The 27,670-nt window shown below is 55.4% G+C and overlaps 1 protein-coding gene across 1 annotated transcript in view; it reads left to right on the top strand.

The window, feature by feature from the left end:
* Positions 1-4,031: 4,031 nt before the first annotated feature.
* LOC120944887 (protein SSUH2 homolog) overlaps positions 4,032-27,670 on the top strand; it is a 55,073-nt gene continuing 31,434 nt past the window's right edge. The window contains exon 1 of the mRNA XM_040358637.1: positions 4,032-4,159. The gene's annotated coding sequence lies outside the window, so the exon portion shown is untranslated. The remainder of the gene's footprint in view (positions 4,160-27,670) is intronic.

Here is a 27,670-nt window from a genome sequence, read left to right on the forward strand (position 1 = left end):
ACATGGGTGGGTGTGGGGGGTGTATTGTACATGGGTGGGTGTGGGGGGCGTATTGTACATGGGTGGGTGTGGGGGGCGTATTGTACATGGGTGGGTGTGGGGGGCGTATTGTACATGGGTGGGTGTGGGGGGGGTGTATTGTACATGGGTGGGTGTGGGGGGTGTATTGTACATGGGTGGGTGTGGGGGGTGTATTGTACATGGGTGGGTGTGGGGGGCGTATTGTACATGGGTGGGTGTGGGGGGGGTGTATTGTACATTGGTGGGTGTGGGGGGTGTATTGTACATGGGTGGGTGTATTGTACATGGGTGGGTGTGGGGGGCGTATTGTACATGGGTGGGTGTGGGGGGTGTATTGTACATGGGTGGGTGGGGGGGGGGGTATTGTACATGGGTGGGTGTGGGGGGGCGTATTGTACATGGGTAGGTGGGGGGGGGGGTATTGTACATGGGTGGGTGTGGGGGATGTATTGTACATGGGTGGGTGTGGGGAGTATTGTACATGGGTGGGTGTGGGGGGGTGTATTGTACATGGGTGGGTGTGGGGGGTGTATTGTACATGGGTAGGTGTGGGGGGGCGTATTGTACATGGGTGGGTGTGGGGTGTATTGTACATGGGTGGGTGTGGGGGGTGTATTGTACATGGGTGGGTGTGGGGGGTGTATTGTACATGGGTGGGTGTGGGGGGTGTATTGTACATGGGTGGGTGTGGGGGGCGTATTGTACATGGGTAGGTGTGGGGGGGCGTATTGTACATGGGTGGGTGTGGGGTGTATTGTACATGGGTGGGTGTGGGGGGTGTATTGTACATGGGTGGGTGTGGGGGGTGTATTGTACATGGGTGGGTGTGGGGGGTGTATTGTACATGGGTGGGTGTGGGGGGCGTATTGTACATGGGTAGGTGTGGGGGGGCGTATTGTACATGGGTGGGTGTGGGGTGTATTGTACATGGGTGGGTGTGGGGGGTGTATTGTACATGGGTGGGTGTGGGGGGTGTATTGTACATGGGTGGGTGTGGGGGGTGTATTGTACATGGGTAGGTGTGGGGGGGCGTATTGTACATGGGTGGGTGTGGGGTGTATTGTACATGGGTGGGTGTGGGGCGTATTGTACATGGGTGGGTGTGGGGGGGGTGTATTGTACATGGGTGGGTGTGGGGGGGGGGGTGTATTGTACATGGGTGGGTGTGGGGGGAGTATTGTACATGGGTGGGTGTGGGGGGAGTATTGTACATGGGTGGGTGTGGGGGGCGTATTGTACATGGGTGGGTGTGGGGGGCGTATTGTACATGGGTGGGTGTGGGGGGCGTATTGTACATGGGTGGGTGTGGGGGGTGTATTGTACATGGGTGGGTGTGGGGGGCGTATTGTACATGGGTGGGTGTGGGGGGCGTATTGTACATGGGTGGGTGTGGGGGGGTGTATTGTACATGGGTGGATGTGGGGGGGTGTATTGTACATGGGTGGGTGTGGGGGGTGTATTGTACATGGGTGGATGTGGGGGGGTGTATTGTACATGGGTGGGTGTGGGGGGTGTATTGTACATGGGTGGGTGTGGGGGGGTGTATTGTACATGGGTGGGTGTGGGGGGGGGGTGTATTGTACATGGGTGGGTGTGGGGGGTGTATTGTACATGGGTGGGTGTGGGGGGGTGTATTGTACATGGGTGGGTGTGGGGGGGGGTGTATTGTACATGGGTGGGTGTGGGGGGTGTATTGTACATGGGTGGGTGTGGGGGTGTATTGTACATGGGTGGGTGTGGGGGGGCGTATTGTACATGGGTGGGTGGCGGGTGTATTGTACATGGGTGGGTGTGGGGGATGTATTGTACATGGGTGGGTGTGGGGGGCATATTGTACATGGGTGGGTGTGGGGGGTGTATTGTACATGGGTGGGTGTGGGGGGGGCGTATTGTACATGGGTGGGTGTGGGGGGGTGTATTGTACATGGGTGGGTGTGGGGGGTGTATTGTACATGGGTGGGTGTGGGGGGAGTATTGTACATGGGTGGGTGTGGGGGATGTATTGTACATGGGTGGGTGTGGGGGGTGTATTGTACATGGGTGGGTGTGGGGGGTGTATTGTACATGGGTGGGTGTGGGGGGAGTATTGTACATGGGTGGGTGTGGGGGGCGTATTGTACATGGGTGGGTGTGGGGGGCGTATTGTACATGGGTGGGTGTGGGGGGTGTATTGTACATGGGTGGGTGTGGGGGGCGTATTGTACATGGGTGGGTGTGGGGGGCGTATTGTACATGGGTGGGTGTGGGGGGTGTATTGTACATGGGTGGATGTGGGGGGGTGTATTGTACATGGGTGGGTGTGGGGGGCGTATTGTACATGGGTGGGTGTGGGGGGTGTATTGTACATGGGTGGGTGTGGGGGGCGTATTGTACATGGGTGGGTGTGGGGGGTGTATTGTACATGGGTGGATGTGGGGGGGTGTATTGTACATGGGTGGGTGTGGGGGGTGTATTGTACATGGGTGGGTGTGGGAGGTGTATTGTACATGGGTGGGTGTGGGGGGGTGTATTGTACATGGGTGGGTGTGGGGGGGGGTGTATTGTACATGGGTGGGTGTGGGGGGTGTATTGTACATGGGTGGGTGTGGGGGGGTGTATTGTACATGGGTGGGTGTGGGGGGGGGTGTATTGTACATGGGTGGGTGTGGGGGGTGTATTGTACATGGGTGGGTGTGGGGGTGTATTGTACATGGGTGGGTGTGGGGGGGCGTATTGTACATGGGTGGGTGGCGGGTGTATTGTACATGGGTGGGTGTGGGGGATGTATTGTACATGGGTGGGTGTGGGGGGCATATTGTACATGGGTGGGTGTGGGGGGTGTATTGTACATGGGTGGGTGTGGGGGGGCGTATTGTACATGGGTGGGTGTGGGGGGGTGTATTGTACATGGGTGGGTGTGGGGGGTGTATTGTACATGGGTGGGTGTGGGGGGAGTATTGTACATGGGTGGGTGTGGGGGATGTATTGTACATTGGTGGGTGTGGGGGGGTGTATTGTACATGGGTGGGTGTGGGGGATGTATTGTACATGGGTGGGTGTGGGGGGGGGGGGTGTATTGTACATGGGTGGGTGTGGGGGATGTATTGTACATGGGTGGGTGTGGTGTGGGGGGTGTATTGTACATGGGTGGGTGTGGGGGGAGTATTGTACATGGGTGGGTGTGGGGCGTATTGTACATGGGTGGGTGTGGGGGGGGTGTATTGTACATGGGTGGGTGTGGGGCGTATTGTACATGGGTGGGTGTGGGGGGGGTGTATTGTACATGGGTGGGTGTGGGGGGGTGTATTGTACATGGGTGGGTGTGGGGCGTATTGTACATGGGTGGGTGTGGGGGGGGGTGTATTGTACATGGGTGGGTGTGGGGGGTGTATTGTACATGGGTTGGTGTGGGGGGAGTATTGTACATGGGTGGGTGTGGGGCGTATTGTACATGGGTGGGTGTGGGGCGTATTGTACATGGGTGGGTGTGGGGGGGGGTGTATTGTACAAGGGTGGGTGTGGGGGGTGTATTGTACATGGGTGGGTGTGGGGGGTGTATTGTACATGGGTGGGTGTGGGGGGGTGTATTGTACATGGGTGGGTGTGGGGGGAGTATTGTACATGGGTGGGTGTGGGGGGAGTATTGTACATGGGTGGGTGTGGGGGGTGTATTGTACATGGGTGGGTGTGGGGGGGGGGTGTATTGTACATGGGTGGGTGTGGGGGGGGTGTATTGTACATGGGTGGGTGTGGGGCGTATTGTACATGGGTGGGTGTGGGGGGGGGGGGGTATTGCTTTGCTCTATATTTTGTACTTTTTACATTTTGGTGTATTTTATATATTTGGTACATTTGTAACATTTGTGTGGGAAATGTACGGAATGCGGATTGCTTCCTCGGGGTGTGGCGTTTGTGATGAAATGTTGACTTGTATGTATTTTTTCATGCAGCTAACCCCCCCAGAGCCGGCCCCAGACTGCAGACTCCACACCCGGCCCCAGGCTCAGATTGCAGAAGTGAAGTCACACCCAACCCCCCACTCCTTCCTATTATTGCAGATCCCCCACCCAGCCCCCTCCTCCTATTAGAAGATTGCAGAGATCTCCGCCAGCAGAGGATATCCTTCACACAGCTGACCCCCCCACTGATCACACACAAGGTATGTAACATTTCTCCGCCACTTTTACTACATTGGTACTTATTTTCCATCTGTATGGGTGCAGGGTGCAGATAAATTGGGCCTGTGGATTCTCCAGATTTGGACCTGTGGATTTCTGGGGCCCCCGAGAATTCTCCAGATTTGGACCTGTGGATTTCTGGGGCCCCCGAGAATTCTCCAGATTTGGACCTGTGGATTTCTGGGGCCCCTGAGAATTCTCCAGATTTGGACCTGTGGATTTCTGGGGCCCCTGAGAATTCTCCAGATTTGGACCTGTGGATTTCTGGGGCCCTGAGAATTCTCCAGATTTGGACCTGTGGATTTCTGGGGCCCCTGAGGATTCTCCAGATTTGGACCTGTGGATTTCTGGGGCCCCTGAGAATTCTCTAGATTTGGACCTGTGGATTTCTGGGCCCCCTGAGAACTCTCCAGATTTGGACCTGTGGATTTCTGGGGCCCCTGAGATTTCTCCAGATTTGGACCTGTGGATTTCTGGGGCCCCTGAGATTTCTCCAGATTTGGACCTGTGGATTTCTGGGGCCCCTGAGGATTCTCCAGATTTGGACCTGTGGATTTCTGGGGCCCCTGAGATTTCTCCAGATTTGGACCTGTGGATTTCTGGGGCCCCTGAGGATTCTCCAGATTTGGACCTGTGGATTTCTGGGGCCCCTGAGAATTCTCTAGATTTGGACCTGTGGATTTCTGGGCCCCCTGAGAACTCTCCAGATTTGGACCTGTGGATTTCTGGGGCCCCTGAGATTTCTCCAGATTTGGACCTGTGGATTTCTGGGGCCCCTGAGATTTCTCCAGATTTGGACCTGTGGATTTCTGGGGCCCCTGAGATTTCTCCAGATTTGGACCTGTGGATTTCTGGGGCCCCTGAGAACTCTCCAGATTTGGACCTGTGGATTTCTGGGGCCCCTGAGATTTCTCCAGATTTGGACCTGTGGATTTCTGGGGCCCCTGAGGATTCTCCAGATTTGGACCTGTGGATTTCTGGGGCCCCTGAGAATTCTCTAGATTTGGACCTGTGGATTTCTGGGCCCCCTGAGAACTCTCCAGATTTGGACCTGTGGATTTCTGGGGCCCCTGAGATTTCTCCAGATTTGGACCTGTGGATTTCTGGGGCCCCTGAGATTTCTCCAGATTTGGACCTGTGGATTTCTGGGGCCCCTGAGATTTCTCCAGATTTGGACCTGTGGATTTCTGGGGCCCCTGAGAACTCTCCAGATTTGGACCTGTGGATTTCTGGGGCCCCTGAGAATTCTCTAGATTTGGACCTGTGGATTTCTGGGCCCCCTGAGAACTCTCCAGATTTGGACCTGTGGATTTCTGGGGCCCCTGAGATTTCTCCAGATTTGGACCTGTGGATTTCTGGGGCCCCTGAGATTTCTCCAGATTTGGACCTGTGGATTTCTGGGGCCCCTGAGAACTCTCCAGATTTGGACCTGTGGATTTCTGGGGCCCTGAGATTTCTCCAGATTTGGACCTGTGGATTTCTGGGGCCCCTGAGATTTCTCCAGATTTGGTCCTGTGGATTTCTGGGGCCCCTGAGATTTCTCCAGATTTGGACCTGTGGATTTCTGGGGCCCCTGAGAACTCCCAGTAACATTTCTCACCGGTCCTGGAGGCTTTTCTATCCATTCCTTTGGCAGAGATCGGAGACGGTGACCAGATAGACGCTACAAAGCCGCTATCCCATGTGTCCGGCTCCAGGCAGTCTGTTGTACAGGGGCCCCAAAATGTGTATACTGGGGTCCCAGTAGGGCGTGTTGTGGAGGACGAGTGTGCACAGAGCTGGAGATGTCTGCGGACACCAGAAGACGGTCAGAAGTGGGGCTCTTCCCCTCCCCCTGGTATCTATGATGGGGACCCTACACCCCCAGTTTCGGGGGACAGTCCCCGGATTGAGGACACTGTCCCCGGACCAAGTCTGTCCCGGGTCTTGTCCCCAGATTGGATTTAATAGGGGGAGGGGCAATTTCAAAGACAATCAGTGCAGAATAAAATAAAAAAATTAGAATTGCACCCCCCCCCACCGCTCCGCCGTGCCTACTACCATAGGGGGGTATTTTCCTATTATCTGTGCCCCTCTCTGAGGATCAGGTGCTGGTCGGGGGGGGGGGTATTTTCCTATTATCTGTGCCCCTTTCTGAGGATCAGGTGCTGGTCGGGGGGGGGGGTATTTTCCTATTATCTGTGCCCCTTTCTGAGGATCAGGTGCTGGTCGGGGGGGGGGGGGGTATTTTCCTATTATCTGTGCCCCTCTCTGATGATCAGGTGCTGGTCGGGGGGGGGGGGGGTATTTTCCTATTATCTGTGCCCCTTTCTGAGGATCAGGTGCTGGTCGGGGGGGGGGGTATTTTCCTATTATCTGTGCCCCTTTCTGAGGATCAGGTGCTGGTCGGGGGGGGGGGGGTATTTTCCTATTATCTGTGCCCCTCTCTGATGATCAGGGGCTGGTCGGGGGGGGGGGGGGATTTTTCTATTATCTGTGCCCCTCTCTGATGATCAGGTGCTGGTCGGGGGGGGGGGGTATTTTCCTATTATCTGTGCCCCTCTCTGATGATCAGGTGCTGGTCGGGGGGGGGGGGGGATTTTCCTTTTTTCTGTGCCCCTTTCTGAGGATCAGGTGCTGGTCGGGGGGGGGGGTATTTTCCTATTATCTGTGCCCCTTTCTGAGGATCAGGTGCTGGTCGGGGGGGGGGGGGGTATTTTCCTATTATCTGTGCCCCTTTCTGATGATCAGGTGCTGGTCGGGGGGGGGGGGGGTATTTTCCTATTATCTGTGCCCCTTTCTGAGGATCAGGTGCTGGTCGGGGGGGGGGTATTTTCCTATTATCTGTGCCCCTTTCTGAGGATCAGGTGCTGGTCGGGGGGGGGGTATTTTCCTATTATCTGTGCCCCTCTCTGATGATCAGGTGCTGGTCGGGGGGGGGGGGGTATTTTCCTATTATCTGTGCCCCTTTCTGAGGATCAGGTGCTGGTCGGGGGGGGGGGGGGGTTTTTTCCTATTTTTTGTGCCCCTCTCTGATGATCAGGTGCTGGTCGGGGGGGGGGGGGTATTTTCCTATTATCTGTGCCCCTCTCTGATGATCAGGTGCTGGTCGGGGGGGGGGGGGGTTTTTTCCTATTATCTGTGCCCCTCTCTGATGATCAGGTGCTGGTCGGGGGGGGGGGGGTATTTTCCTATTATCTGTGCCCCTCTCTGATGATCAGGTGCTGGTCGGGGGGGGGGGGGGGTATTTTCCTATTATCTGTGCCCCTTTCTGAGGATCAGGTGCTGGTCGGGGGGGGGGGGGTATTTTCCTATTATCTGTGCCCCTTTCTGATGATCAGGTGCTGGTCGGGGGGGGGGGGTATTTTCCTATTATCTGTGCCCCTTTCTGAGGATCAGGTGCTGGTCGGGGGGGGGGGTATTTTCCTATTATCTGTGCCCCTTTCTGATGATCAGGTGCTGGTCGGGGGGGGGGGGTATTTTCCTATTATCTGTGCCCCTCTCTGATGATCAGGTGCTGGTCGGGGGGGGGGGGGGGTATTTTCCTATTATCTGTGCCCCTCTCTGAGGATCAGGTGCTGGTCGGGGGGGGGGGGGGTATTTTCCTATTATCTGTGCCCCTTTCTGAGGATCAGGTGCTGGTCGGGGGGGGGGGGGGTATTTTCCTATTATCTGTGCCCCTCTCTGATGATCAGGTGCTGGTCGGGGGGGGGGGGTATTTTCCTATTATCTGTGCCCCTTTCTGAGGATCAGGTGCTGGTCGGGGGGGGGGGTATTTTCCTATTATCTGTGCCCCTTTCTGAGGATCAGGTGCTGGTCGGGGGGGGGGGGGGGGTATTTTCCTATTATCTGTGCCCCTCTCTGATGATCAGGTGCTGGTCGGGGGGGGGGGGGGTTTTTTCCTATTATCTGTGCCCCTTTCTGAGGATCAGGTGCTGGTGGGGGGGGGGGGGTATTTTCCTATTATCTGTGCCCCTTTCTGAGGATCAGGTGCTGGTCGGGGGAGGGGGGGGGAATATTTCTTCAGTTTCACTCGCATGTTCTTCCGCCTTGGCTCAAGTCCCACCCGCCCGCCGATCTCCTTCCCCGGCGGAGTGATCTTCCTCCGATCCCCACCCAGGAGTAGCCGGGGCCCCGGAGAATGAGACCTGAGAGGCTGTGAGGGGGCGACGGGCAGAGAGCCGCTGATTGCCGCCATTACTAGTAAAGAAAAAAGATGTCCCCGGATTTCATTTAAAAAATCTGGTCACTTTATTCTAACACTTGGGGGCCCATTCACTCTGCGCCCCCATTCACTCTGCGCCCCCATTCACTCTGCGCCCCCATTCACTCTGCGCCCCCATTCACTCTGCGCCCCCATTCACTCTGCGCCCCCATTCTCTCTGCGCCCCCATTCACTCTGCGCCCCCATTCACTCTGCGCCCCCATTCTCTCTGCGCCCCCATTCACTCTGCGCCCCCATTCACTCTGCGCCCCCATTCACTCTGCGCCCCCATTCGCACGACGGACGTGATCTCACCGGTCAGCTTTTGTGCGTCTTTATGTCGCTTGTTTTTTGTTTTTCTTGGAGAAGAAATATGTGGCGCGGTTATGCGGGGGAGGGGGGGAGGGGAAGTTTGTTGCACATCTTCCAGGAAATCTGATAGTTTTTATGTTATGTCTTCCTTTGCTCCCCTCCCCCCCCCATGTGACTAGAAGGAAGTGGCCACTCATCCACATGGATGATCATTGTTGCGGTACCTCTCTTCCCGAGCTCCAAAGGACACGAACCGCCATTAACCGCCAAAGTGCAATAGGTTCCAACCGGCCACCATCTCCATACACCGTCCTTAGTGGCCAGTAACCCAATCCCCTCCAGTAACGAGACCAAGCTCCATTATGAGGGTAAAACACGAACTGTTTACTGTGGGCTACCCGCCCGTATTTATGCAGGTCTCCCACCTGGTGGACACTCCCCTAGGGGACCAGATGGGAGACTGAAATAACAGAACAACATGGGGACATTTCAAACATACATCCCCACCATTTCCCAGCATGCATCACAGTTTCCTCCCCTCTGCGCGGGAGACAGTTGGGACGAAATTCAATGATCTCCTCGGGCAGAGGCACATCGCCATGGAGACAAAGTCTGTTATAGTTCGTTGGTATGCGGTTGACTCCAGGGGACGGCTATCTGGGTTAAGTCCAGTTGGGTTGTTCAATTCTCCCGCACAGCGCCGTCGAAGGGGGGGGGGTGTTGACGACTTCATGTAAAACGGCAAAGCAGACGAACACAATATGTCCAGTATACGGATGGGTCCGTCACATGGCCCCCTCCTTGTGGAACACTCCGGCAGACCCGGCTTGACCCTTTGGCGGGTCAACTTGGGGATGACCGGACAGAGAAGGCGTAGAGACGTCTGTTTGCCGAGATAATCCATCCGCATTCCCATTCTGCTTACCGGGTCGGTAGCTGATGGTGAAATTGTAAGGCTGTAGTGCCAGACTCCACCTCAGCAGTCTGCCATTGTCTCCTGAGACCCGGTTAAGCCAAACTAGGGGGTTGTGGTCCGTAATGAGGGAAAATTCTTGTCCGTATAAATAAGGACTCAATTTCTTTAGTGCCCAGACCAGGGCTAAACACTCCTTCTCCACTGCCGCATAACTCACTTCTCTGGGTAGTAGTTTTCTGCTGAGATACGCGACAGGGTGCTCCCCTCCATCTTCCCCGACCTGGCTTAGCACAGCCCCCAGACCATACATGGAAGCATCTGTATGGACGAGAAAACGTTTGTTAGGCACTGGGGCAGCCAGGACAGGGGCATTCACTAGAGCTTGCTTCAGGGCCCGAAACGCGGCTTCACAAGCTGGCGACCACAGGACCTGCTTAGGTAAGTTTTTCTTAGTCAGGTCCGTCAAGGGCTTGGCCACCGTACTGTAGTCGGGGACAAAACGTCGGTAATACCCTGCCGTCCCCAGGAAGGCTAGCACTTGGGTCTTGGTGATAGGTGTGGGCCAGTTAGCTACCGCCTCGACCTTAGCTGGCTCTGGTCGCTGGGTCCCACATCCTACCCTGTGACCCAAGTACTGCACTTCTGCCATGCCTAAATGGCACTTCTCTGGCTTCAAGGTCAGGCCGGCGGCCCGAATCTTGTCCAGCACCACCCACACGTGGACTAAATGGTCTTCCCAAGTCTCGCTGTAGACCGCAATGTCATCCAGGTACGCACACGCGAAGTCCTGGAAGCCATCGAGGAGTCTATCCACCATACGCTGAAAGGTAGCCGGAGCATTCTTCATTCCAAATGGCATAACCTTAAACTGGTATAGGCCAAATGGGGTGACGAAGGCCGACTTAGGGATAGCATCCTCGGCCAGGGGGATCTGCCAATAACCCTTGCACAGGTCAATGGTGGTCAGGTAGCGCCCCCTGGCAATGCGGTCTAATAATTTGTCTACCCGGGGCATCGGGTACGCGTCAGTGGTGGTCCGTTCGTTGAGCCGCCTGTAATCTACGCAGAACCGGGTGGTCCCATCTTTCTTAGGCACCAGAACTACAGGCGAGGCCCAAGGGCTGTCTGACGGCTCGATAACCCCCAGCCGAGTCATCTCCTGTATCTCCGTCCGCATTTCCTCTCGGACTGCTTCAGGGATACGGTATGGGGGTTGTCGTAGGGGGTTCTGTCCGGGCGTCTCAACTTTGTGCATAGCTAGTGTGGTGTACCCGGGTTCTTGGGAGAACGGCGCCTGCTTCTCCCACAGAAGCTGTCTTGCCTGTACCTTCTTTGCTGGGTTTAACCGGTCTCCTAGCTGCACAAGGTCCGTCTGGGGATTCCTCTCTAACAAGTCACAATCATCTATTGATGTCACCGATTGGCTGAAGTCGATCCGTTCCCATTCCCTCAGTCGTCTCCTTTCATGGGATGCCAACCAACTGGAATTTTATTTCCTCAGGGCTGTAATGACCCCCCCCCCCAGTAATTTCCCCTTTAATGATGGAGAGAGTCAGTGATGAGGTCATAATTCCAAACCAATCAGCTTCTAACTTCAGTTTGTTAAATGAAACTTTGACAATAAAACGTGGAAGCTGATTGGTTTATATGTAAAGCTGCAGATTTTACAGAACCGATCTACAGACCAGGGAGGGGGGCAGGACCGATCTACAGACCGCGGAGGGGGGGCAGGGCCGATTTACAGACCGGGGAGGGGGGGCAGGACCGATCTACAGACCAGGGAGGGGGGCAGGACCGATCTACAGACCAGGGAGGGGGGCAGGACCGATCTACAGACCGGGGAGGGGGGGCAGGACCGATCTACAGACCGGGGAGGGGGGCAGGACCGATCTACAGACCGGGGAGGGGGGGCATGACCGATCTACAGACCGGGGAGGGGGGCAGGACCGATCTACAGACCGGGGAGGGGGGGCATGACCGATCTACAGACCGGGGGGGCAGGATTGAGCTAAAGACCAGGGAGGGGGGGCTGCGCAGGACGGAGCTACAGGCCGGGGGGAGGGGGCAGGACCGATCTACAGACTGGGGGGGCAGCACAGGACCAATGTACAGACTGTGGGGGCAGGATCGAGCTAAAGACCAGGAGGGGGGGACAGGACCGACTGATCTACAGACCGGGGGGGCCGGGGCAGGACCAAGCTACAGACTGGGGGGGGGTCAGGATGGATCTACAGAGTGGGGGGGGACAGGACCGATCTACAGAGTGGGGGAGGGCAGGACTGAGCTACAGAGTGGGGGGGGCAGGACCGATCTACAGACATCGGGGGACAGGACCGATCTACAGAGGGACCGATCTACAGAGAGGGGGGGGGGCAGGACCGATCTACAGAGAGGGGGGGGCAGGACCGATCTACAGAGAGGGGGGGGGCAGGACCGATCTACAGAGAGGGGGGGGCAGGACCGATCTACAGAGAGGGGGGGGCAGGACCGATCTACAGAGTGGGGGGGCAGGACTGAGCTACAGAGTGGGGGGGGCAGGACCGATCTACAGAGGGGGGGGGGGGAGGACCGATCTACAGAGAGGGGGGGGGGCAGGACCGATCTACAGAGAGGGGGGGGCAGGACCGATCTACAGAGAGGGGGGGCAGGACCGATCTACAGAGAGGGGGGGGCAGGACCGATCTACAGAGTGGGGGGGGCAGGACTGAGCTACAGAGTGGGGGGGGCAGGACTGAGCTACAGAGTGGGGGGGGGCAGGACCGATTTACAGACATCGGGGGACAGGACTGGTGGATGATGGGACAGGTGAGGCTCCCGCAGGGGAGTGTTCTTGGCGGTTGCACCTTCTGCCTGGTCCTGAATGGGGAATCTTCTGACGTCAGCAGCGGGCTCTCCGAAGCCGTGCCTCCCCTCCCCCCATCTGATAACAGCCTGGACATTATTACAAAACGTGTGAAAGTCGGGAGAATCAGGAAGCTGAGAGGGGAAGTTCCAGGGTTAGGAAATGCTCAGCGAGGGGCCAATTTACTGACATTTGTCAGGAGGGATCCGCAACGCTCATTAATTATCTGCCGTAATTATCGGGGAAAAGTACATTTACAAACAAAAGGCCACAAATGATGTTGCGGTTCCGCCATTCGCGATTTCCTGAATGTATAAAATGAGATTGGACGCGTTCGCAGCGTTATTCCTTCCCGGGGATAGCGGTTGTCAGGGAGCCGCCAGCACCCTAACAACCAGAGACTCCGCCCTCTCGGGAATTCCCAGCTTCTGAGTTACATTACCGCCAATATTCATGCCTAACCCTAAGGAGGAGCTCGGGGGAGGGGAGCCGCCAGCATCCTAACAACCAGAGACTCCTCCCTCTCGGGAATTTCCAGCTTCTGAGATACATTACCGCCAATATTCATGCCTAACCCTAAGGAGGAGCTCGGGGGAGGGGAGCCGCCAGCACCCTAACAACCAGAGACTCCTCCCTCTCGGGAATTTCCAGCTTCTGAGTTACATTACCGCCAATATTCATGCCTAACCCTAAGGAGGAGCTCGGGGGAGGGGAGCCGCCAGCATCCTAACAACCAGAGACTCCGCCCTCTCGGGAATTCCCAGCTTCTGAGTTACATTACCGCCAATATTCATGCCTAACCCTAAGGAGGAGCTCGGGGGAGGGGAGCCGCCAGCACCCTAACAACCAGAGACTCCGCCCTCTCGGGAATTCCCAGCTTCTGAGATACATTACCGCCAATATTCATGCCTAACCCTAAGGAGGAGCTCGGGGGAGGGGAGCCGCCAGCACCCTAACAACCAGAGACTCCGCCCTCTCGGGAATTTCCAGCTTCTGAGATACATTACCGCCAATATTCATGCCTAACCCTAAGGAGGAGCTCGGGGGAGGGGAGCCGCCAGCACCCTAACAACCAGAGACTCCTCCCTCTCGGGAATTTCCAGCTTCTGAGATACATTACCGCCAATATTCATGCCTAACCCTAAGGAGGAGCTCGGGGGAGGGGAGCCGCCAGCACCCTAACAACCAGAGACTCCTCCCTCTCGGGAATTTCCAGCTTCTGAGATACATTACCGCCAATATTCATGCCTAACCCTAAGGAGGAGCTCGGGGGAGGGGAGCCGCCAGCACCCTAACAACCAGAGACTCCTCCCTCTCGGGAATTTCCAGCTTCTGAGATACATTACCGCCAATATTCATGCCTAACCCTAAGGAGGAGCTCGGTGGAGGGGAGCCGCCAGCACCCTAACAACCAGAGACTCCGCCCTCTCGGGAATTTCCAGCTTCTGAGATACATTACCGCCAATATTCATGCCTAACCCTAAGGAGGAGCCCGGGGGAGGGGAGCCGCCAGCACCCTAACAACCAGAGACTCCGCCCTCTCGGGAATTTCCAGCTTCTGAGATACATTACCGCCAATATTCATGCCTAACCCTAAGGAGGAGCTCGGGGGAGGGGAGCCGCCAGCACCCTAACAACCAGAGACTCCTCCCTCTCGGGAATTTCCAGCTTCTGAGATACATTACCGCCAATATTCATGCCTAACCCTAAGGAGGAGCTCTGGGGAGGGGAGCCGCCAGCATCCTAACAACCAGAGACTCCGCCCTCTCGGGAATTTCCAGCTTCTGAGATACATTACCGCCAATATTCATGCCTAACCCTAAGGAGGAGCTCGGGGGAGGGGAGCCGCCAGCATCCTAACAACCAGAGACTCCTCCCTCTCGGGAATTTCCAGCTTCTGAGATACATTACCGCCAATATTCATGCCTAACCCTAAGGAGGAGCTCGGGGGAGGGGAGCCGCCAGCATCCTAACAACCAGAGACTCCTCCCTCTCGGGAATTTCCAGCTTCTGAGATACATTACCGCCAATATTCATGCCTAACCCTAAGGAGGAGCTCGGGGGAGGGGAGCCGCCAGCACCCTAACAACCAGAGACTCCTCCCTCTCGGGAATTTCCAGCTTCTGAGTTACATTACCGCCAATATTCATGCCTAACCCTAAGGAGGAGCTCGGGGGAGGGGAGCCGCCAGCATCCTAACAACCAGAGACTCCGCCCTCTCGGGAATTCCCAGCTTCTGAGTTACATTACCGCCAATATTCATGCCTAACCCTAAGGAGGAGCTCGGGGGAGGGGAGCCGCCAGCACCCTAACAACCAGAGACTCCGCCCTCTCGGGAATTCCCAGCTTCTGAGATACATTACCGCCAATATTCATGCCTAACCCTAAGGAGGAGCTCGGGGGAGGGGAGCCGCCAGCACCCTAACAACCAGAGACTCCGCCCTCTCGGGAATTTCCAGCTTCTGAGATACATTACCGCCAATATTCATGCCTAACCCTAAGGAGGAGCTCGGGGGAGGGGAGCCGCCAGCACCCTAACAACCAGAGACTCCTCCCTCTCGGGAATTTCCAGCTTCTGAGATACATTACCGCCAATATTCATGCCTAACCCTAAGGAGGAGCTCGGTGGAGGGGAGCCGCCAGCACCCTAACAACCAGAGACTCCGCCCTCTCGGGAATTTCCAGCTTCTGAGATACATTACCGCCAATATTCATGCCTAACCCTAAGGAGGAGCTCGGGGGAGGGGAGCCGCCAGCACCCTAACAACCAGAGACTCCGCCCTCTCGGGAATTTCCAGCTTCTGAGATACATTACCGCCAATATTCATGCCTAACCCTAAGGAGGAGCTCGGGGGAGGGGAGCCGCCAGCACCCTAACAACCAGAGACTCCTCCCTCTCGGGAATTTCCAGCTTCTGAGATACATTACCGCCAATATTCATGCCTAACCCTAAGGAGGAGCTCGGTGGAGGGGAGCCGCCAGCATCCTAACAACCAGAGACTCCTCCCTCTCGGGAATTTCCAGCTTCTGAGATACATTACCGCCAATATTCATGCCTAACCCTAAGGAGGAGCTCGGGGGAGGGGAGCCGCCAGCACCCTAACAACCAGAGACTCCTCCCTCTCGGGAATTTCCAGTTTCTGAGTTACATTACCGCCAATATTCATGCCTAACCCTAAGGAGGAGCTCGGGGGAGGGGAGCCGCCAGCATCCTAACAACCAGAGACTCCGCCCTCTCGGGAATTCCCAGCTTCTGAGTTACATTACCGCCAATATTCATGCCTAACCCTAAGGAGGAGCTCGGTGGAGGGGAGCCGCCAGCACCCTAACAACCAGAGACTCCGCCCTCTCGGGAATTCCCAGCTTCTGAGATACATTACCGCCAATATTCATGCCTAACCCTAAGGAGGAGCTCGGGGGAGGGGAGCCGCCAGCACCCTAACAACCAGAGACTCCGCCCTCTCGGGAATTTCCAGCTTCTGAGATACATTACCGCCAATATTCATGCCTAACCCTAAGGAGGAGCTCGGGGGAGGGGAGCCGCCAGCACCCTAACAACCAGAGACTCCTCCCTCTCGGGAATTTCCAGCTTCTGAGATACATTACCGCCAATATTCATGCCTAACCCTAAGGAGGAGCTCGGGGGAGGGGAGCCGCCAGCATCCTAACAACCAGAGACTCCTCCCTCTCGGGAATTTCCAGCTTCTGAGATACATTACCGCCAATATTCATGCCTAACCCTAAGGAGGAGCTCGGGGGAGGGGAGCCGCCAGCACCCTAACAACCAGAGACTCCTCCCTCTCGGGAATTTCCAGCTTCTGAGTTACATTACCGCCAATATTCATGCCTAACCCTAAGGAGGAGCTCGGGGGAGGGGAGCCGCCAGCACCCTAACAACCAGAGACTCCGCCCTCTCGGGAATTCCCAGCTTCTGAGTTACATTACCGCCAATATTAATGCCTAACCCTAAGGAGGAGCTCGGGGGAGGGGAGCCGCCAGCACCCTAACAACCAGAGACTCCGCCCTCTCGGGAATTCCCAGCTTCTGAGATACATTACCGCCAATATTCATGCCTAACCCTAAGGAGGAGCTCGGGGGAGGGGAGCCGCCAGCACCCTAACAACCAGAGACTCCGCCCTCTCGGGAATTTCCAGCTTCTGAGATACATTACCGCCAATATTCATGCCTAACCCTAAGGAGGAGCTCGGGGGAGGGGAGCCGCCAGCACCCTAACAACCAGAGACTCCTCCCTCTCGGGAATTTCCAGCTTCTGAGATACATTACCGCCAATATTCATGCCTAACCCTAAGGAGGAGCTCGGGGGAGGGGAGCCGCCAGCACCCTAACAACCAGAGACTCCTCCCTCTCGGGAATTTCCAGCTTCTGAGATACATTACCGCCAATATTCATGCCTAACCCTAAGGAGGAGCTCGGGGGAGGGGAGCCGCCAGCACCCTAACAACCAGAGACACCTCCCTCTCGGGAATTTCCAGCTTCTGAGATACATTACCGCCAATATTCATGCCTAACCCTAAGGAGGAGCTCGGTGGAGGGGAGCCGCCAGCACCCTAACAACCAGAGACTCCGCCCTCTCGGGAATTTCCAGCTTCTGAGATACATTACCGCCAATATTCATGCCTAACCCTAAGGAGGAGCTCGGGGGAGGGGAGCCGCCAGCACCCTAACAACCAGAGACTCCGCCCTCTCGGGAATTTCCAGCTTCTGAGATACATTACCGCCAATATTCATGCCTAACCCTAAGGAGGAGCTCGGGGGAGGGGAGCCGCCAGCACCCTAACAACCAGAGACTCCTCCCTCTCGGGAATTTCCAGCTTCTGAGATACATTACCGCCAATATTCATGCCTAACCCTAAGGAGGAGCTCGGGGGAGGGGAGCCGCCAGCACCCTAACAACCAGAGACTCCTCCCTCTCGGGAATTTCCAGCTTCTGAGATACATTACCGCCAATATTCATGCCTAACCCTAAGGAGGAGCTCGGTGGAGGGGAGCCGCCAGCACCCTAACAACCAGAGACTCCGCCCTCTCGGGAATTTCCAGCTTCTGAGATACATTACCGCCAATATTCATGCCTAACCCTAAGGAGGAGCTCTGGGGAGGGGAGCCTGTACCAACACACCTGACGTTAGTACAGCCATCTCCCCGCTGAGCTGTTATGTTCTGACTCCTCCCCCTGCCGGAATACACTGGTCAGCATCTCAGCCATTGGCTGCAAGTTTTCCAGCATGCTGGCTTCTGTCGAGACGGCTGATATATCCTGCCCCTGTGTGCCCGGCTTTAGTGAGCTGCCCCCTGGAGGTGGTGGGTGGAATCTTCACAATGACGCTTTTATAACTAAACACTCCTAGAAGAGGATAGGGGCATGCTATGTAAGAAGGAAGGAGCTGGGCCAGCACAGGCACTAATTAAACACCCCTAGAAGAGGATAGGGGTATGCTATGTAAGAAGGAAGGAGCTGGGCCAGCACAGGCACTAACTACACACCCCTAGAAGAGGATAGGGCTACAACCTGTCGGGGGGGGGGCGGAGCTATTTGTTAGCACATTGCAAGAGAATAAAAATCCTTTATGGAAAGGAAAACCCGGCCAGGAATCATTTCATATACTGGATTTTTTCCTGCAATTTAGGTTGGTGACAGGGAATTTTTAAACGAAGAATGTGTGGGGGCACATGGGGGGGCACATGGGGGGGCACATGGGGGGCACATGGGGGGGCACATGGGGGGGCACATGGGGGGCACATGGGGGGGCACATGGGGGGCACATGGGGGGGGCACATGGGGGGGCACATGGGGGGGGGGGGGTACAGTAAGAACTTGCATTGAAAAATATTAATTCCCTACAAGCCGGGCGGAAGGCAGCAGAGCAGATCTCAGCTGAACTGACAGCGTCTATCATGAGGGGAGGAAGGTGTCCCGGCCAGTCTGGGACACGTGGTCACCCCAGTCCCGGCCAGTCTGGGACACGTGGTCACTCCAGTCCCGGCCAGTCTGGGACACGTGGTCACTCCAGTCCCGGCCAGTCTGGGACACGTGGTCACTCCAGTCCCGGCCAGTCTGGGACACGTGGTCACTCCAGTCCCGGCCAGTCTGGGACACGTGGTCACTCCAGTCCCGGCCAGTCTGGGACACGTGGTCACCCCAGTCCCGGCCAGTCTGGGACACGTGGTCACCCCAGTCCCGGCCAGTCTGGGACACGTGGTCACCCCAGTCCCGGCCAGTCTGGGCCTGAGCTCCCTTCCACTAATACTGTCCCTAAGAGGAGACCTGTCGCTCTAAATGCATGCCAAACTCAGGAGACAGGGTTTTGAATAGACTTTGCCTGACCCAAGATGGCCACCAGAGTCACATGGGCTTTCATCATCGAACTGGATTGCTGCCCCAATGGCAGAGGAAACCATAGAAGAACCGTGTTCCTCTTGACTTTCTCTCCCTCTGCTCTGCCGATGAGGTTGAGCGCCACCTGCAGTGGAGAAAGTAGATTGCATTGCCAACACATGCAGCATTGGGGAGATTCTTTACCAAGAATGCGAATGGTAAATTGTATGTTGTGTTCTGTGAACTCCGCCCATTTCGAGTAGCGCTGTTCTGGAAGGGGTGATGTATACATTGTGTATAGGAGGGGTCGGTGTGTATATAGGGGGGGTCGGTGTATATAGGAGGGTTGGTGTATATAGGAGGGGTCGGTGTATATAGGAGGGGTCGGTGTATATAGGGGGGGTCGGTGTATATAGGGGGGGTCGATGTATATAGGAGGGGTCGGTGTGTATATAGGAGGGGTCGGTGTGTATATAGGAGGGGTCGGTGTATATAGGAGGGGTCGGTGTGTATATAGGGGGGGTCGGTGTGTATATAGGGGGGGTCGGTGTGTATAGGAGGGGTCAGGGTGTGTATAGGAGGGGTCGGTGTATATAGGGGGAGGGTCGGTGTATATAGGGGGGGTCGGTGTATATAGGAGGGGTCGGTGTGTATATAGGGGGGGTCGGTGTGTATATAGGAGGGGTCGGGTGTATATAGGAGGGGTCGGTGTGTATATAGGAGGGGTCGGTGTGTATATAGGAGGGGTCAGGGTGTGTATATAGGAGGGGTCGGTGTATATAGGAGGGGTCGGTGTATATAGGAGGGGTCGGTGTATATAGGAGGGGTCGGTGTGTATATAGGAGGGGTCGGTGTGTATATAGGAGGGGTCGGTGTGTATATAGGAGGGTCGGGGTGTATATAGGAGGGGTCAGGGTGTGTATATAGGGGGGGCAGTGTGTATATAGGAGGGGTCAGGGTGTGTATATAGGAGGGGTCGGTGTATATAGGAGGGGTCGGTGTGTATATAGGAGGGTCGGTGTGTATATAGGAGGGGTCGGTGTGTATATAGGAGGGTCGGTGTGTATATAGGAGGGGTCGGTGTGTATATAGGAGGGGTCGGTGTGTATATAGGAGGGGTCGGTGTATATAGGAGGGGTCGGTGTATATAGGAGGGGTCGGTGTATATAGGAGGGTCGGTGTATATAGGAGGGGTCGGTGTGTATATAGGGGGGGTCGGTGTGTATAGGAGGGGTCGGTGTGTATATAGGAGGGGTCGGTGTGTATATAGGGGGGGTCGGTGTGTATATAGGGGGGGTCGGTGTGTATAGGAGGGGTCAGGGTGTGTATAGGAGGGGTCGGTGTATATAGGGGGAGGGTCGGTGTATATAGGAGGGTCGGTGTATATAGGAGGGGTCGGTGTGTATATAGGGGGGGTCGGTGTGTATAGGAGGGGTCGGTGTGTATATAGGAGGGTTGGTGTATATAGGAGAGGTCGGTGTATATAGGAGGGGTCGGTGTATATAGGGGGGGTCGGTGTATATAGGGGGGGGTCGATGTATATAGGAGGGGTCGGTGTGTATATAGGAGGGGTCGGTGTGTATATAGGAGGGGTCGGTGTATATAGGAGGGGTCGGTGTGTATATAGGGGGGGTCGGTGTGTATATAGGGGGGGTCGGTGTGTATAGGAGGGGTCAGGGTGTGTATAGGAGGGGTCGGTGTATATAGGGGGAGGGTCGGTGTATATAGGGGGGGTCGGTGTATATAGGAGGGGTCGGTGTGTATATAGGGGGGGTCGGTGTGTATATAGGAGGGGTCGGGTGTATATAGGAGGGGTCGGTGTGTATATAGGAGGGGTCGGTGTGTATATAGGAGGGGTCAGGGTGTGTATATAGGAGGGGTCGGTGTATATAGGAGGGGTCGGTGTATATAGGAGGGGTCGGTGTATATAGGAGGGGTCGGTGTGTATATAGGAGGGGTCGGTGTGTATATAGGAGGGGTCGGTGTGTATATAGGAGGGTCGGGGTGTATATAGGAGGGGTCAGGGTGTGTATATAGGGGGGGCAGTGTGTATATAGGAGGGGTCAGGGTGTGTATATAGGAGGGGTCGGTGTATATAGGAGGGGTCGGTGTGTATATAGGAGGGTCGGTGTGTATATAGGAGGGGTCGGTGTGTATATAGGAGGGTCGGTGTGTATATAGGAGGGGTCGGTGTGTATATAGGAGGGGTCGGTGTGTATATAGGAGGGGTCGGTGTATATAGGAGGGGTCGGTGTATATAGGAGGGGTCGGTGTATATAGGAGGGTCGGTGTATATAGGAGGGGTCGGTGTGTATATAGGGGGGGTCGGTGTGTATAGGAGGGGTCGGTGTGTATATAGGAGGGGTCGGTGTGTATATAGGGGGGGTCGGTGTGTATATAGGGGGGGTCGGTGTGTATAGGAGGGGTCAGGGTGTGTATAGGAGGGGTCGGTGTATATAGGGGGAGGGTCGGTGTATATAGGAGGGTCGGTGTATATAGGAGGGGTCGGTGTGTATATAGGGGGGGTCGGTGTGTATAGGAGGGGTCGGTGTGTATATAGGAGGGGTCGGTGTGTATATAGGGGGGGTCGGTGTGTATATAGGGGGGGTCGGTGTGTATAGGAGGGGTCAGGGTGTGTATAGGAGGGGTCGGTGTATATAGGGGGAGGGTCGGTGTATATAGGGGGGGTCGGTGTATATAGGAGGGGTCGGTGTGTATATAGGGGGGGTCGGTGTGTATATAGGAGGGGTCGGGTGTATATAGGAGGGGTCGGTGTGTATATAGGAGGGGTCGGTGTGTATATAGGAGGGGTCGGTGTGTATATAGGAGGGGTCAGGGTGTGTATATAGGAGGGGTCGGTGTATATAGGAGGGGTCGGTGTATATATAGGAGGGGTCAGGGTGTGTATATAGGAGGGGTCGGTGTATATAGGAGGGGTCGGTGTATATAGGAGGGGTCGGTGTATATAGGAGGGGTCGGTGTATATAGGAGGGGTCGGTGTGTATATAGGAGGGGTCGGTGTGTATATAGGAGGGGTCAGGGTGTGTATATAGGAGGGGTCGGTGTATATAGGAGGGGTCGGTGTATATAGGAGGGGTCGGTGTGTATATAGGAGGGGTCGGTGTGTATATAGGAGGGGTCGGTGTGTATATAGGAGGGTCGGGGTGTATATAGGAGGGGTCAGGGTGTGTATATAGGGGGGGCAGTGTGTATATAGGAGGGGTCAGGGTGTGTATATAGGAGGGGTCGGTGTATATAGGAGGGGTCGGTGTGTATATAGGAGGGTCGGTGTGTATATAGGAGGGGTCGGTGTGTATATAGGAGGGTCGGTGTGTATATAGGGGGGTCGGTGTGTATATAGGGGGGGGTCGGTGTATATAGGAGGGGTCGGTGTGTATATAGGAGGGGTCGGTGTGTATATAGGAGGGGTCGGTGTATATAGGAGGGGTCGGTGTATATAGGAGGGGTCGGTGTATATAGGAGGGGTCGGTGTATATAGGAGGGTCGGTGTGTATATAGGAGGGGTCGGTGTGTATATAGGAGGGGTCGGTGTATATAGGAGGGGTCGGTGTGTATAGGAGGGTCGGTGTGTATATAGGAGGGTCGGTGTGTAATAGGGGGGGTCGGTGTGTATATAGGGGGGTCGGTGTATATTGGAGGGGTTGGTGTATATAGGAGGGTCGGTGTGTATATAGGGGGGGTCGGTGTATATAGGAGGGGTTGCTGTATATAGGAGGGTCGGTGTGTATATAGGGGGGGGTCGGTGTGTATATAGGAGGGTCGGTGTGTATATAGGAGGGGTCGGTGTGTATATAGGAGGGGTCGGTGTGTATATAGGAGGGTCGGGGTGTATATAGGAGGGGTCAGGGTGTGTATATAGGGGGGGCAGTGTGTATATAGGAGGGGTCAGGGTGTGTATATAGGGGGGGTCGGTGTGTATATAGGAGGGTCGGTGTGTATATAGGAGGGGTCGGTGTGTATATAGGAGGGGTCGGGGTGTATATAGGAGGGTCGGTGTGTATATAGGGGGGGTCGGTGTATATTGGAGGGGTTGGTGTATATAGGAGGGTCGGTGTGTATATAGGGGGGGTCAGTGTATATAGGAGGGGTTGGTGTATATAGGAGGGTCGGTGTATATAGGAGGGTCGGTGTGTATATAGGAGGGTCGGTGTGTATATAGGAGGGGTCGGTGTGTATATAGGAGGGGTCGGTGTGTATATAGGAGGGGTCGGTGTATATAGGAGGGGTCGGTGTATATAGGAGGGGTCGGTGTATATAGGAGGGGTCGGTGTATATAGGAGGGTCGGTGTGTATATAGGAGGGGTCGGTGTGTATATAGGAGGGGTCGGTGTATATAGGAGGGTCGGTGTGTATAGGAGGGGTCGGTGTGTATAGGAGGGTCGGTGTGTATATAGGAGGGTCGGTGTGTAATAGGGGGGTCGGTGTGTATATAGGGGGGTCGGTGTATATTGGAGGGGTTGGTGTATATAGGAGGGTCGGTGTGTATATAGGGGGGGGTCGGTGTATATAGGAGGGGTTGCTGTATATAGGAGGGTCGGTGTGTATATAGGGGGGGTCGGTGTGTATATAGGAGGGTCGGTGTGTATATAGGAGGGTCGGTGTATATAGGAGGGTCGGTGTGTATATAGGAGGGGTCGGTGTATATAGGAGGAGTCGGTGTGTATATAGGGGGGGGGTCGGTGTATATAGGGGGGTCAGTGTGTATATAGGGGGGTCGGTGTATATAGGAGGGTCGGTGTGTATATAGGGGGGTCAGTGTATATAGGAGGGGTTGGTGTATATAGGAGGGTCGGTGTGTATATAGGAGGGGTCGGTGTGTATATGGGGGGGGTCGGTGTATATAGGAGGGGTCGTGTATATAGGAGGGTCGGTGTGTATATAGGGGGGGTCGGTGTATATAGGAGGGTCGGTGTGTATATAGGGGGGTCGGTGTATATAGGAGGGGTCGGTGTGTATATAGGAGGGGTCAGGGTGTGTATATGGGGGGCGGTGTGTATATAGGAGGGGTCGGTGTGTATATAGGAGGGTCGGTGTATATAGGAGGGGTCGGTGTATATAGGAGGGATCGGTGTATATAGGAGGGTCGGTGTGTATATAGGAGGGGTCGGGGTGTATATAGGAGGGGTCGGTGTGTATATAGGAGGGGTCGGTGTGTATAGGAGGGGTTGGTGTATATAGGAGGGTCGGTGTGTATATAGGGGGGGTCGGTGTGTATAGGGGGGGTCGGGGTGTATATAGGAGGGTCGGGGTGTATATATAGGGGGGGTCGGTGTGTATATAGGGGGGTCGGTGTGTATATAGGGGGGGTCGGTGTGTATATAGGGGGGTCGGTGTATATAGGAGGGGTCGGTGTATATAGGAGGGGTCGGGGTGTATATAGGAGGGGTCGGTGTGTATATAGGAAGGGTCGGTGTATATAGGGGGGGTCAATGTGTATATAGGAGAGGTCGGGGTGTATATAGGGGGGGGTCGGTGTTTATAGGAGGGTCGGTGTGTATATAGGAAGGGTCGGTGTATATAGGGGGGGTCAATGTGTATATAGGAGAGGTCGGGGTGTATATAGGGGGGTCGGTGTATATAGGAGGGTCGGTGTGTATAGGGGGGGTCGATGTATATAGGAGGGGTCAGTGTGTATAGGAGGGGTCGGTGTATATAGGAGGGGTTGCTGTATATAGGAGGGTCGGTGTGTATATAGGGGGGGGGGGGTCGGTGTATATAGGAGGGGTCGGTGTATATAGGAGGGGTCGGGGTGTATATAGGAGGGGTCGGGGTGTATATAGGAGGGGTCGGTGGGTATATAGGAGGGGTCGGTGTGTATATAGGGGGGGTCGGTGGGTATATAGGAGGGGTCGGTGTGTATATAGGAGGGGTCGGTGTGTATATAGGGGGGGTCGGTGGGTATATAGGAGCGGTCGGGGTGTATATAGGAGGGTCGGGGGGTATATAGGAAGGTCGGGGTGTATATATAGGAGGGGTCGGTGTATATAGGGGGGGTCGGTGTGTATAGGCGGGGTCGGTGTATATAGGAGGGTCGGTGTGTATATAGGAGGGGTCGGGGTGTATATAGGAGGGGTCGGTGTATATAGGAGGGGTCGGTGTGTATATAGGGGGGGTCGGTGTATATAGGCGGGGTCGGTGTATATAGGAGGGTCGGTGCGTATATAGGAGGGGTCGGGGTGTATATAGGAGGGGTCGGTGTATATAGGAGGGGTCGGTGTGTATATAGGGGGGGTCGGTGTATATAGGAGGGGTCGGTGTATATAGGGGGGTCGATGTGTATATAGGAGGGGTCGGTGTGTATATAGGAGGGGTCAGGGTGTGTATATAGGAGGGGTCGGTGTGTATATAGGGGGGGTCGGTGTATATAGGAGAGGTCGATGTGTATATAGGAGGGGTCGGTGTGTATATAGGAGGGGTCGGTGTGTATATAGGGGGGGTCGGTGTATATAGGAGGGTCGGTGTATATAGGAGGGATCGGTGTGTATAGAAGGGTCGGTGTGTATATAGGGGGGGGTCGGTGTGTATAGAAGGGTCGGTGTGTAATAGGGGGGTCGGTGTGTATAGGGGGGGTCGGTGTGTATATAGGAGGAGTCAGGGTGTGTATATAGGAGGAGTCAGGGTGTGTATATAGGGGGGGGCGGTGTGTATATAGGAGGGGTCGGTGTATATAGGAGGGGTCGGTGTGTATATAGGAGGGGTCGGTGTGTATATAGGAGGGGTCGGTGTGTATATAGGGGGGGTCGGTGTATATAGGAGGGGTCGGTGTGTATATAGGAGGGGTCGGTGTGTATATAGGAGGGGTCGGTGTGTATATAGGGGGGGTCGGTGTATATAGGAGAGGTCGGTGTGTATATAGGGGGGGTCGGTGTGTATATAGGAGGGGTCGGTGTGTATATAGGAGGGGTCGGTGTGTATATAGGAGGGGTCGGTGTGTATAAGGGGGGTCGGTGTGTATAGGGGGGGTCGGTGTGTATATAGGAGGAGTCAGGGTGTGTATATAGGAGGGGTCGGTGTGTATATAGGGGGGGGTCGGTGTATATAGGAGGGTTGGTGTATATAGGAGGGATCGGTGTGTATAGAAGGGTCGGTGTGTATAAGGGGGGTCGGTGTATATAGGAGGGGTCGGTGTGTATATAGGAGGGGTTGGGGTGTATATAGGAGGGTCGGGGTGTATATAGGAGGGGTCAGGGTGTGTATATAGGGGGGGCAGTGTGTATATAGGAGGGGTCGGTGTGTATATAGGAGGGGTCAGGGTGTGTATATAGGAGGGGTCGGTGTGTATATAGGAGGGTCGGGGTGTATATAGGAGGGGTCAGGGTGTGTATATAGGGGGGGCAGTGTGTATATAGGAGGGGTCGGTGTGTATATAGGAGGGGTCAGGGTGTGTATATAGGAGGGGTCGGTGTGTATATAGGAGGGTCGGGGTGTATATAGGAGGGGTCAGGGTGTGTATATAGGAGGGGTCGGTGTGTATATAGGAGGGGTCAGGGTGTGTATATAGGAGGGGTCGGTGTGTATATAGGAGGGTCGGGGTGTATATAGGAGGGGTCAGGGTGTGTATATAGGGGGGGCAGTGTATATATAGGAGGGGTCAGGGTGTGTATATAGGAGGGGTCGGTGTATATAGGGGGGGTCGGCGTACAGCTTGTTGGAATCTGGGAATATCGTTGTATATTTCTATCTGTGACCTCAGATTGCGATTTTCTTGTATCGGAGATCAGACACAGACAGGCAGACGGAAGACGCTCACTATCCCAGGAACGGCCAGCTTGGCCAGGCGATGGGATTGGCCGGTGTGGGGGTTGGGTAGTTTTCAAGCTTCAGCATTTAGAAGAGCGTTTTCCCGGCAGAAAAAAAAGTGAAATGAATGTCCTGTAAAAATGCTCATAAAACACTAAACCTCCTTAAAGCTAGTATAACTCTACTACAAGGGGGCTCAAAAAACCTGATTATCAGCTTTTTAACTCCCCCCCCCCTCCCGAAGCCTCTAAAAATAGCCCCGCCCCTCATTCCTAGGAGATCATCTGATGGGCTAATAATGGAATATCGGGATCTGTAGAAGGGTTGAGGAATGAGGTGGGGGAGGGGATGGAATGTTTGGAATGGGAAGCAATAGAAGGATCACTAATTGATCTGTGGTGGGATCATGGTCTGTGATTGCGGGGGGGGGGGGGGGGGGGGGGGTCTCTAGACTGTTTGTTCTGCTCTTTCTTCCCCTCCTCTATAAATTAGAATATTTGCTCAGGTGGGGCTCATTCACATTTCGGCAATGTCAAAGACAAGGCAAAAGTCCTGGCTGTGTGCAGAACCCGTTCATAGAAACGCATCACAACGCACCGCTGTGCTACAGACGAATGGAGAGTAATCAGAATAAAAGAAATCCAGTGATACATTGTAACAACGCACAGTGGCGTCTTATCATTTTCTCCACCATAAACTGCACATTAGGGTAAGTCCCTCCCTCCTCATCCCCCCCATGTTCTCCCTCCTCCTCCTCCATCCCCCCTATGCCCCCCCCCTCCTCCTCTATGTTTTCCCCCGTTCCCATCCTTCATCTGTCCATAGAGGAAGAGCGATGAATTCTGAAAATATTATTTCAGTTTTCTGAGTAAAATTAGTCCAGCAAATTGAAGTTTCCTGCGGCCGTGGCCACGCGGGGTGGAGTTTCCTGCGGCCGTGGATACGCGGGGTGGAGTTTCCTGCGGCCGTGGCTATGCGGGGTGGAGTTTCCTGTGGCCGTGGCCACGCGGGGTGGAGTTTCCTGCGGCCGTGGCCACGCGGGGTGGAGTTTCCTGCGGCCATGGCCACGCGGGGTGGAGTTTCCTGCGGCCGTGGCCACGCGGGGTGGAGTTTCCTGCCGCCGTGGCAGGGTGGAGTTTGCACT

This window comes from Rana temporaria, chromosome 7 (assembly GCF_905171775.1).
Source record: "Rana temporaria chromosome 7, aRanTem1.1, whole genome shotgun sequence".
Lineage (NCBI taxonomy): Eukaryota > Metazoa > Chordata > Amphibia > Anura > Ranidae > Rana > Rana temporaria.